Consider the following 8,906-nt stretch of genomic DNA (forward strand, 5'->3'; position numbering starts at 1 on the left):
ATACATACACATGTGTGCTCATCTGTATATGTGCATGTGGAGGCCAGAGGTCAACATCAGGGTGTCTTCCTCAATTGCTTCCACCTCATTTTTTTATTTTATTCACTATTTGATCTTTGTTTTGTGTTTTTGAGACAAGGTCTCCCTGTAGCCCCAGCTGGCCTGGAACTCACTGTGTAAACTAGGCTGGCCTCAATCTCAGAGAGATCCACCTGCCTCTGATACCTGTGTGCTGGGATTAAAGGTGTGCACCACCACTCCTAGCAATTTTATTATCATTGTGTATATTTGCACAATGCATGTGTGTAGGAACATATATCATGGTGTGTGTGTGTGTGTGTGTGTGTGTGTGTGTGTGTGTGTGTGTGTATGTAGAGCAGAGGACAACTTTGTGGAGTTGGTTCTCACCTCCCACCTTTACATGGGTTCTGGAGATGGTGTCACCAGGTTCAAACCCTAAGTGCCTTTATGAGCTGAACCATCTCAAAGGCCCACCACCTTATTTTCTGAGCCTGGAGCTAGACTAGTTAGTCAGAAAGCCCCAGTATCCGCCTGTCTCTGCTCCCTCAGCAATACCGTATCCAGCTTTGTTTTCTTTTTTTTAATGTGTATGAGTGCTTTGCATAATGTGTATGTATGTAAATACACCATGTGCACGCAGTGTCCACCGACCATGCCCAGCTTTTATATGGGTTGTGGGATCCAAACTCAGGTCCGCATGCTTTCATAGAAAGCACTTGATCCACTGAGCCATCTCAACGGTCTCATTTATTTATTTATTTATTTATTTATTTATTTATTTATTTATTTATTTACTTATTTATTTATTTATTTGTTTGTTTATGTATTTGGGAGGCAGGGTCTCTAGGTCTGACTGCTTCAAACTAATTAAATAGCCAAAGATAATCCTGCATTTCTGATCATCCTGCCTCCACATCCAAAGTGCTAGGATTGCCAGTGCATACCTGGTTTATACAACACTGGGGACAGAATCCAGGGCTTCATGCATGCTAGACAAATACCAACTGAGCCACATCCAGCCCTTATTTGTTTTTGAGGCAAAGTCTTGCTCTGTAGCCCTGGATGACCTGGAACTCATGGCAGTCCTCCCCCTCCACACCCCCTCCTCTGCCTCCCCTCAAGAGCAAATGCCAGCAACCTCACTCATCCACACAGGCCTAAACTCTTCCCAACACCCTTTGCACATGCTGTTTCTTCTTCCTACCCTCCCCCATCCCCAGCTCCAGGCCTCTCCCCTGGAAGCAGTGTGCCCTGGCATCTCACACACAGCAGCCCTCTCTGATGAGCATCACTGGCAGGTCCAGGCCTGTCTTGCTCTGGCAACTTGGAGTCCTGTGGGCAGGAAGGCACACTGGCCAAGTCCCCAGAGCTGGAGGACCATCTCCTCATCTGCAGAGCAGGGGCAGGATAAGCTGCTTGATGGGAATGAAGACGATAATGTGGGAAACCTAGCTATTTTTAGTTAAGGTTTGTTGAAAGAATGATAATGAGACATCAGCTCAAAGAGGGGGTTGGACCAAAGTGGGACGCAGAGTCAGTAGAGAAAGAAGTGATACAAAGACCAGGTCTGGTAGCCAGTGCCTGTAATTCCAGTACTGGGGAGACTGAAGCAGGAGGATCAAGAGTTTGGAGCCAGCCTGGGTTCCATGATGAGATCCTGTCTCAGTAAGCCAAAAGAGAGCCCAGTGTAGTGGCTCACACCTTTGATCCTAACACTTCTGGAGACTGAGGCAGGAGGGTAAGCCTGTTTGAGGCCAGCCTGTGCTACACGATGAGTTCCAGGTAAACCTGGGTTACAGAGTAAGGCCAGTTCACCCCTTACCCCCCAACTGAAGTGATACAAAGCTTAAATGGAAACATCTAGCTTTGTTTCCTGGGAGACAGGGCTTCCCAGGGAGATTCTACAGACAGAATGAACAGATGTGGACAGAGGACACCACGGAGGATCCTTGACATGGCTGGGCCAGCGTGCCATGTCGAACAGGACTCACCTTCCTGGCCCCATCTCTTTTTTAAAATTTTTACTTATTTTATGTGTATGAGTGTTTTGTCTTCATGTAAATGTGCCTGTGCATTCAGTATCTGAGGGAGCCAGGAGGGGGCCAGAAGGGGGCCTCAGATACCCTGGAAGTAGAATTATGGACAGTTGTTAGCGGCCATGTGGGTGCTGGGAATGGAACCCAGGTCCTCAGCAAGAGCAGCCAGTGCTCTTAACAGCTGAGACATCTTTTCAGCCCTCATCAGCCCCATCTGCTGCAGCTCAGTCCCCATGCCCCGTCGGCAAGAAGTGTCACCTCTTCTAATCTTCACCAGCTCCCCCAAAGCTGCCTGAATTGGGCCCTTAAGCAGAAGAGCCAGCTTCCTGATAACTGCAGCCCAGGACAGCCCCAGCACAGCACCATTCCTCAGACTGCCTCAGACTGCTCACTGAGTGAACTGAGGTTGCCTCCCGCCCCCCTGCAGGGCAGGTGAACGTCAGGACAGTGGGGGAGGGCGGGGGCTGTCATCTCCCATGTCCCAATCCTAGGAAACAGTGGCTGTGAACTCTTCCCCTCCACTGCAGTCTGCCATGGGCTCAGCATTCCTGACACAGGTGACACAGGCCCCCTGACTCTGTAGCTACAGTTCCTCTGAGACACAGCAAAGCAGGAACCCCACCTCACCTAGCAGCTCCCACCAGGCAAAACTTTAAGTCCTATTTACAGTTTTTTGAATCAGGTTTCATATAGCCCAGGCCACCCTGGAACTCTATACAACTGATGATGACCTTGAACTTCTGACTCTCCTGTCTCCACTTTCAAATGCCGGAATTACAGGCACACACCACCAAACCTACTTTTTTGTGTGATCCTGGGGATGGAACCGAGGGCTTCATTCCTACTAGGCAAGCACTTACCAAATGACCTACATCCCCATCACCCATGTTTACCTTTACTGAAGGCCTGACCTGTATCGCAGGTGCTGATTTCACCTGTGAGGTAGTAGTGTTGCCATTTTACAGATGAGGAAACTGAGGCAAAGTATGAAGACTAGGTCACACAGCTGGGAATTGGCGGGGCCATCTGGCTCCAAAGCTATCCATCTTCCACCTCCCTACACTACCCCAGCCCCAGTTCCAGGCAGTAAAGGAAGCCAAGTAAAGCAGGACAGCTGAGTCTCTGAGGAGTGTGGGAAGCCTCCAATTAAGGCACCTGTGGCAGCCCCAGGGGCCTAGAATAGGCAACAGGTCCACATGGAGGTGCATGAGCGGCCCTCCATGAGCACCTCCAAGGAACCTCAATCTTTTTAAGGATTTACAGCCATCTATTTTATGGATGCCCAGAATCTCAGATCCCTGGCTATTGGACACACTGGTTACTGCCAGTCTTTTGTTTAGACAAGCAACTCTGTGACAGCTATCTTATACTATGTCCTTTTGCATATGGATGAGTGTAGGAGAAATTGACAAGGCCAGGCTGTAGCAGGTTCCTCACGCAGGACCAGCCCAAACTCACCCCAGAGCAGGTTCCTAAGAGCTGGCTTCCAAGGCACTAGTGAACTTTCTTGTCATGAGGGTATTTTTTTCCTTGGGAGAAGGCAATGCTGGGTGCCAGCATTGGGTGCTAAAGGGACACAACTGGGCTGGGCAGGTTGTTAAGCAAATCAACTTAGTGAGCCAAGCTAGGGAAGCAGACGGGTTCCTGCTGCAAAACCTGGCCCCACCTTTTAAGGAGGCTTGGGGAATCCCAAGGAAATGGGCCTGGCTCTGGACTTAGCCCATGCCCTGCACTTGTGGGCAACCGCCAGAGCATGTGAATCCGATCTTTGCTGGTACTCTACAGAGATGACTAGGCTTTGTTCCCTTCACCAGTTGGGGTCTTTTGGCTCTAGGGACATCCCCTGGTGCTCCCCCTATAGCCGCCAGGCCCAAGCAGAAAAGGGACAAGGGTGGTCAGGGAGATGGCTCAGTGGATAAAAGTATTTGTTGCAAAGCCAGGTGTGGGTGGCCCACGCCTTTATTCCCAGTACTTGGGAGGCAGAGGCAGGCAGATCTCTGTGAGTTCAAAGCCAGCCTGGTCTAGTATAGTGAGTTCCAGGCCAGCTGGGGCTACAGGGAGACCCTGTCTCAAAAAGACCAAAAAAAAGTACTCGCTGCAGAAGTTTGATGACCTGAGTTCAGATGCCCAGAACCCACATAACAGCCAGACACAGTCACAAAAGCATTGTAATCCCAGCACATCTACAGGAAACGGGAAGCAGAAACAGGAGAGTCCCCAGAAGCCTGGGGCCAGCTAGCCTGGCTTACACAGTGGCAAAGAGGCCCTGTCCCAAACAAGGTGGAAAGGTTGTCCTCCGATCTCCACACCGCCACCATGGCATGTGCACACCCACATCCACACACATGAACACACAAACTTACATACTCACACACAGAGAAGGGGAGAAAATAGGCTAAGAACCTAGAGACTGCTCAAGTCTCAGGAGCTAGAGTGCCGTATTCTTCAAATGCTGTGTGTACTATACAACATTCTTAGAGGTAGCATTCAGTATCTTTTGCATTTTGCTTTTAAATTTTTTTGTTTTGTTTTAATTTTTTGATTTTTTTTTTTTTTTTTTTTTTTTTTTTTTTTTTTTTTAATTTTTTTTTTTTTTTTTATATTTTTTTTTTTTTTTTTTTTTTTTTTTTTTTGTCTTTTTGAGACAGGGTTTTAGCCCCAGCTGGCCTGGTACTCACTGTATAAACCAAGTTGGCCTCAAATCACAGAGATCCACTAGTGCTGCCTCCCACGTGCTGGGATTAAAGGTGTGTGCTACCACACCTGGCTGATTTATTTATTTTTATTTATGTATATAAATGTTTTGCCTGCATGTATTTAAGTGAACCCATGTCCTGCAATGCCCACAGAGACCAGAAGAGGGCATCAGATCCCCCCTGGAACTGGAGTTAACAGACAGTTGTTAACCACCATGTGAGTGCTGGGAACTGAGCCTGGGTCCTCTACAAAAGCAGCCAGAGCTCTTAACTGCTGAGCCATCTCTCCAGTCCTGGTTTGGGCTTTTTGATATAGTATCAAAAAGCCTGATCCTTGAAATATAGCCCAAGTTGGCCTTGAACCTACAGCAATCCTGTCTCAGCCTCCCAAGTATACGGTCACAGGTATATGTCATCATGCCCAGTTTCTTTGCTACTCTGTGGGCAGGCACTGCAGGAAGTTTTTCAGCTAATTGATTTAAGAGCTCTTGTGTCTAGGACTAGCAATTTTTCTAAGATAGGGTCTCATGTACCCCAGGCTAGCCTCAAACTCATTATTTAGATTATTTAGCAGTAGATTACGTTGAACTCCTGATCCTCCTATCTACACCTCCCAAGCACTAGGATTACAGGCTGGCTTCACCATACCTGGCCACATAATCAAGCTGTAAGGAAGCAAATAGATCCCTAAACAGACCAGTTTTTCTTGAAACTGAGATTCCAATCTGCCAGAGTCATCATAAGAAAGCCTCTTCTTCCTTACCCCTTAAGGAAAAGGACCTTGAGGAGGCTGAGGTTTGCTCAGTGCTGGAACTCATGCCTAGTTGGCACACCAGAGACCCCAGGGTTCAGTCCTAGTACTAAAGAAAAAAAAGCAACCTGATATTAATGAGGCAGTCACACACACACCCCAAGTGCCCATCTATACTCTTTTTTTTTTTTTTTTTTTTTTTGCGCTCTTTTTGAGACAGGGTCTCCTTATAGCCCCAGCTGTCCTGGAATTCACTATGTAGACCAGGCTGGCCTCGAACTCACAAAGATCTGCCTGCCTCTGCCTCCCAAGTGCTGGTATTTAAGGCGTGCGCTACCACGCCCAGCTCCCCCACTATACTCTCTTACTGATATTTTGAGACAGGGTCTTTGTAGCTCAGGCCTGACCTCAAGCTCATAGTGATCCTCCTGCCTCAACTTTCCCAGCACAGTTCTGACAGGCTTGTACCCCCACACCTGGCTTAGTTAGCTATATTTTTCCTGTTCTGTTTCTTTGTTTGAGACTTCCAAATCCACTCCTTGCTCCCAGCAGGAGGTGCCATTCTGCTGTGGGTAGTGGAGACCACCCTCAAGATCTGCATCAAAATTTGTCTACTGACAAATTGGTCAATTGACACTGATTTCAGACACAAGGTTACAAATGTCCCCCACTCACCTCTGTTCTTGGTGAGTTTTGCTTGACTTGTATACAGGGTAAACTTACTAAACAAAACAGCTCACATGGGCTATGGTGACTCATGAGTAACCCTAGGCACTGAGGAAGGGGAGGAAACAGTCACAGGCCAGCCTTGGCTATATAATTTAAGACCAGCTTGGACTCCATGAGAGGATTAAATGAGTATCTGAGAGGAAAACAGCCATGTGCCTGTTTGGCCTATGTAATAAATGTTAACTGTATCTTTACTATTTATGAAACATGAGTTGCCATTTACTGGTGCATGTCTTTGCTTGCATCACCCCATGTGACCCTAAGCAACTGGAGGAGGCCACTGAGGAGACTGAGGCAGTGGAGGGTGTGATATTTAGGAGGTGAAGTTACTGACTCAGGTCTCCATGCCAGCAAGTGACCCAGGAGTCTTGGATCCAGCACAAGGCCCTAAGAGAACAAGTCAACCAAGGGCTTAGCATGCAGTAGGTGCTTAATAAAGATTAACTTTTCTGTCTTTCCTTCCTCTCTTTGTCCAACAACCAGTTCCTTCAGGACCTGAAGTTGCCTCAGGCAGGTAATAAAAGCTTGAAGGATATCACAGGCCCTGTTCATAGGTAAGAGTAGGGGTAAACCAGTGTGGGGGTGCAGAGCCTGCCCTTTCCCATCCGGCAGCTCCTCCCTTCCCTGTCTTTTCACCTTCCCACTCCTGCACCTGGCCCCTCTGCACACCTGCTTAGTTATTTGGGGATAGGAGCACCCAGCAGGCCCTCCCTCTACCTTACAGGGTGTTGCTCTCAACCCTGAAGAAGGTATTTTATTCACCAAGTAACTGAAGGAAGCCTGGGCCTTAGGGTTTGAGGGAATCAGCAGATCATCCAACAGTGCCCACAGAGTAAGCACAGACCCACACAGGGCCCCACCCCAGCTGCAGACTTGCTTTGAGAAATGACTCAGCCTGCGGTTCCGATGTAATTTTGCATTTTATGGACTAAAGGTGTTTTCAAAACAGCTGTGAATAATGATCCAGAAGCAGGCTATGAACAGAGATTTGGCCCAAAATTTCCCATGCCCTCACTGCCAGCGGGGCCTTGGAAGCTGCAAGAATCTCCCCAGCAAAACCTTCATCATGCCCAGGTAAGCCCAAGGCTGCCTGACTAGGTGCTGGCAAACAACATAGGCCTCAAAGCCAAACGAAGCATCACCCAGGCCACATCTTTAGCTGAGGAAGGAGGCAAGTGACAGCTGGCAGTCTCAGAGACCTAGATGTGTACTCCACGGATGCTGGCCTGGGACCAGGAAGCTGGAGGAAACCAGAGACAGTGTCTTCCCATGTAACCCCCAGCTACTCAGGATGCTGAGGCAGGAGGATGGTTTAAGCACCGGAGTTTGAGGCCAACCTGAGCAACACAGTGAGATCTACTCCCTTAAAAAGGGGAGTGAGGAAGGGCCAGAGAGAACTGGCTGCTCTTGCAGAAAACACAGGTTGAATTCCCAGCACCCACTGCTAGGAATCATCGGTAACTCCAGTTTCGGGGATATGACACCCTCTTCTGGCCTCCTCAGGCATTGCATGACATGGGTGCACGTACATACATGCAGACGTAATATTTAAACACACAAAATAAAAATAATGAGAACCTCATTCTCCATGAGAATGGGCACTGTTTGTCAGTGTCCAGAATTGGTCAATGTGGCTAAATTAAGACAGGTTATGCTTCCATCATAGTAAGTGCATTACAGTGGTGACAATGAGACCTGTAACATTTTGCAAAAATAAATAAATAAAATAAAAATAACAAACATCTTTCTAAAGGGAGCAAGGTTGGGGGGGTGGTCAATCTCAGTGGGAAAGCACTTGTTTAGCATGCATGAGGCTCTGGGATCTATCCCCCACATTGCCCAAAAAAGGAGACAGGGCTGGAGATGTAACTCTGTTGGTACAGTGCTTTCCTTGCATGCACAAAGCCCTGATTTTGATCCCTGATTCCCAGCACTACATAAAATGGTATGGTGGTCTACTGTCCTGTTGGTAATCTCAGCACTTTTGGAGGAGCAGGCAGAAGGATCAGAAGTTCAAGGCCATCCTGATTACAGGAGATCTTGTGTCAAAAAAAAAAAAAAAACAACAACAAAAAAAAATGAGACTCTGCTGGGGAAACTAAATGCAGCATTGTGAAGGTGTTCCTCCTGAAAGACAGCTGCAGCCTCTGCAGTCACTCAGACCTAAAGTTGCAGGAGTGAGGTGGTATATGCATGCCACTCATGCACAGTCATTCATTCAACAGTCCTTCATAACCCCAGCCGAACTTGAACTCACTTTGTAGACCAGGCTGGCCTTGACTCATAGAGATTTGCCTGCCTCTTGCCTCCAGTGCTGGGATTAAAGGCGGGAACCACTATGCCTAGGATATTAAGCTTTTTTTAAGTGGCATACCTCCCACTGCCCATCAGCCTCCCCCAAGATCGCTTGTCCCACCAAATAGCCCCATCATCCTCCCACTTAGGCCCAGAGGAAGAAGTCATCTTTAATTATGAGTTTAGCTTTGCCTCCATACCCCATCCTCCACAAGTCCTATCCAATTTACCTCCAGCCACATCCACCCAATCACCCACATTCAGGCTGCTCACTGCTCACTTGGACGCCACAACAGCCACTAAATGGACTCCTGACCCTTCGACCTTGACCTGTGGAACCCAGTCTGCAAGCTTTAAGGAACTGTTCTTGGCATCCTT

The 8,906-nt window shown here is 47.9% G+C and overlaps 1 non-coding gene across 1 annotated transcript; it reads left to right on the top strand.

Annotated features, from left to right (window-relative positions):
* The first annotated feature begins 7,808 nt into the window (after nt 1–7,808).
* LOC115067638 lies at nt 7,809–7,939 on the top strand. The gene has a single exon (XR_003847019.1). It is a non-coding gene; the product is annotated as a small nucleolar RNA SNORA1 (small nucleolar RNA).
* Nucleotides 7,940–8,906: the final 967 nt, after the last annotated feature.

This window comes from Nannospalax galili, unplaced genomic scaffold (genome assembly GCF_000622305.1).
Source record: "Nannospalax galili isolate Female #2095 unplaced genomic scaffold, S.galili_v1.0 scaffold185, whole genome shotgun sequence".
NCBI lineage: Eukaryota > Metazoa > Chordata > Mammalia > Rodentia > Spalacidae > Nannospalax > Nannospalax galili.